This window comes from Homalodisca vitripennis, chromosome 3 (assembly GCF_021130785.1).
Source record: "Homalodisca vitripennis isolate AUS2020 chromosome 3, UT_GWSS_2.1, whole genome shotgun sequence".
Lineage (NCBI taxonomy): Eukaryota > Metazoa > Arthropoda > Insecta > Hemiptera > Cicadellidae > Homalodisca > Homalodisca vitripennis.
Window position 1 is genome coordinate 117643617 of NC_060209.1, and position 3437 is coordinate 117647053.

The following is a 3437-nucleotide window of genomic DNA, read 5'->3' on the forward strand; positions in this document are numbered from 1 at the left end:
TACTCTATTAAGGTTTCCAGCAGAGCTGCCCCAGACAACCAGGCCATATCTGATATGTGATTCCACTAAAGTGTAATAGACAGTTTTTGCAGCTTCTAAAGTTCCAATCCATTTGATTCGTTTTACTACATAGAGTCCTGTGCTCATTTTTTTGCAGGTGTTATTTACTTGTTCTGTCCATGAAAGCTTGTTATCTATTGTGATACCCAAAAACTTGACCTGATTACCTACTGATATATTGGGTAGACTTGGTGTTTGGTCTTTTTTCCTACTGAAATGCACTTGAGTTGTTTTGTCGGGGTTTAGTGCTAGGTCATTGAGTTTGCTATACATGAGAGCATTTTGCAGTGATGTTAAAGACTTAACATAAAGTTCTTCTGCTGAGTCATCTTTTATTAAAAGGGTTGTGTCATCCGCATACATTAGACAGTGAGTGCTGTTGTTTTGGAGAAATGACGGAAAGTCGTTAGTAAACAGGATGAACAATATAGGGCCTAGCACAGATCCCTGAGGAACTCCTCTGGTAATTGGTTGCAGATTAGATCTGACTGTGCTTGTGACACCGGATGTGGTAGATTGTAACTCCACAGCTTGAGATCTTCCATTTCGATAGCTTACAAACTATTTGTTTGAAATGTCTCTAATTCCCAGGGTTAAAAGTTTTTTTGAGATCAGACTGTGCCCCAAGCAGTCAAAAGCCTTGCTATAATCTAAAAATAGAGCTGTAACATATTTTTCATTATCGATTCATTTTCATCATCAATTTTATATGGCATTTTTGAGAATTTTTGAATCGGCTATAATTATTACTTTTTTACCAAACACGTTTTCTAGTTATTATTTTGATTTTATAAAATAACAACTTTCTTCAATGCAATAGTTGTATTCTTGAAATATATGCAGCAAAGAGTATTTTGGATGTATACCACTAAGAATTGATCTACCTGAGTAGACTGGCGTTATTTGGCCAAAGGATGTGTCTGAATCATAAAGCAAAAATGAAGGAATGTGGAATTAGAGCAGTACACCATGTGCGTCACAAGAAGGCGTAGGCTACGCTACGCTTGTCAGGCTGTTTCAGATTATGTGCGTCACAAGAAGGCGAAGGCTACGCTACGCTTGTCGGGCTGTTTCAGATTGTGTTGATACAAATCTGGTCTGATGCAGTCATGATCGCGATTTTTAGCATCATGAATGAGCTAGTGATCGAGATATGTGGAATGCGAGCAGTGCACCATGTGCGTCACAAGAAGGCGAGGGCTACGCTACGCTTGTCAGGCTGTTTCAGATTGTGTTGGTACAAATCTGGTCTTATGCAGTCATGATCGTGATTTTTAGAGTCATGAATAAGCAAATGATCGAGATATGTGGAATGTGAGTAATGCACCATGTACGTCACAAGAAGGCGAAGGCTACGCTACGCTTGTCGGGCTGTTTCAGATTGTGTTGATACAAATCTGGTCTGATGCAGTCATGATCGCAATTTTTAGCATCATGAATGAGCAAGTGATCGAGATATGTGGAATGCGAGTTGTGCACCATGTACGTCACAAGAAGGCGAAGGCTACGCTACGCTTGTCAGGCTGTTTCAGATTGTGTTGATACAAATCTGGTCTTATGCAGTCATGATCGCGATTTTTAGTGTCATGAATAAGCAAGTGATCGAGATACGTGGAATGTGAATAGTGCACCATGTACGTCACAGGAAGGCGAAGGCTACGCTACGCTTGTCGGGCTGTTTCAGATTGTGTTGATACAAATCTGGTCTGACACAGTCATGATCGCGATTTTTAGTGTCATGAATAAGCAGGTGATCGAGATATGTGGAATGCGAGTAGTGCACCATGTATGTCACAAGAAGGCGTGGGCTACGCTACTTTATTAGTATTATGCATGTTGCTTCTTCTCACACTTGTTTTCGAATTTGAGTTAGTTTTATGTAATGTTTACAATATTTAACGTATTTATTTTCAAACTCCAACTTAAAATGAAAAATTCATTACATAACAGAGTTTTTGTCTATACATGGAGAAAATAAACCCATCAATCATCCTTTTTTACATTTTTTTGAGATGTCGATCCCGAACCACCTTTCATCAATATTGTATGGTAAATACTTTTGACATTTTGTGTCCTTACAAAATTTGTATTTTTAGTAATGGCAAATATATTGTAAAGACAGATAATTCTAAATTATTGCGATGGCCCTTTTTTTTGTAAAATGTACATATTACGCTCCATAAAGCTCTGTGCACTGTTTACCTCTTCTAAGAAAATTGTTATAAACTTAGGAAGGATTTAGTGTTGATTAATTAATGATAATCTATTGTAGTCTTTTTTTAACACTAATGTCTGAAACGGTTTTCATGTAGGTAATTATTTTAATTAATAACTACAGTATGAACTTTCCTACATGCAATTAAAGCATGAATGTATCAGTGGATTTAAGATCAATCATATAGTGGAGTACTTTGAAACTGATAGCCAGAGATGGTTTTATTATTACACTTTTTACACATAATTAACTTCAACCCTGCTCAGTCAGTATTATTTGACACTCCATTGTGGTTTTAGTAACTTTTGGAAGTGATCTACTTTATGACATTGACATATCTTAACAAAGGCACAGAAAACAGCACAATTCCAGTATCCTGTATAAAGATAGATTGGATGGCATAGGCATAAATAATGCTTAATTTTATTGTAGTACAAAAGCTTTCCAATATGAGATAAAATAACACTTTGTTGGGTTTTGACAGTGAGGTAGTTTTGAGAGGACAAGACAAGGTTCTAATATGGTATTAGCTGAGTGAGATGAGACAATATATGTGTTGTAACAGAATGAAGTAGTTTTTAAAGGACGAGACAAGGTTTTACCAACGTTTGGAATAGCTAATCAAATTCTACTATTTAACATTCGTATAATTCAGTTTAAAGTTTCTAAAGTTAAATCCCCAAGGAAACTATTATATGCAAATAGATAATCATTACTGTAAAATATATCAATTTAAATAATAAGTATACCTATACCTGATTTGATGAAAGTGAGTAATAATAAAAAAATAAAGATATACTGTAGTTAATAACCATAAGTAAAGTTGTATTCTACAATTCAATTTTGCTGATTATAAAAGATATAATCATATATATTTCAAAACTGTCAAAAAATATGTCTATATAATTAATTTTAATTATTCAAGTTAGGAAGTACAGGACAAGAAGACACCAGAAATGTTGGACCACATGTGATGACCAGTTTTAACAAAATGAGGGGTATTTTCTTCCCAAATCTGAAAAAGTAGGTTTTTAATAATTTATTAACTTTAAATTTAATTGCACGATTCCCTATAGCATTGATCAAACATTTGTAAAATATGTACTTATAATAAATTTCTGTATATATTCTAGTTTAAATGGTGGAAATAACATAAGCAATA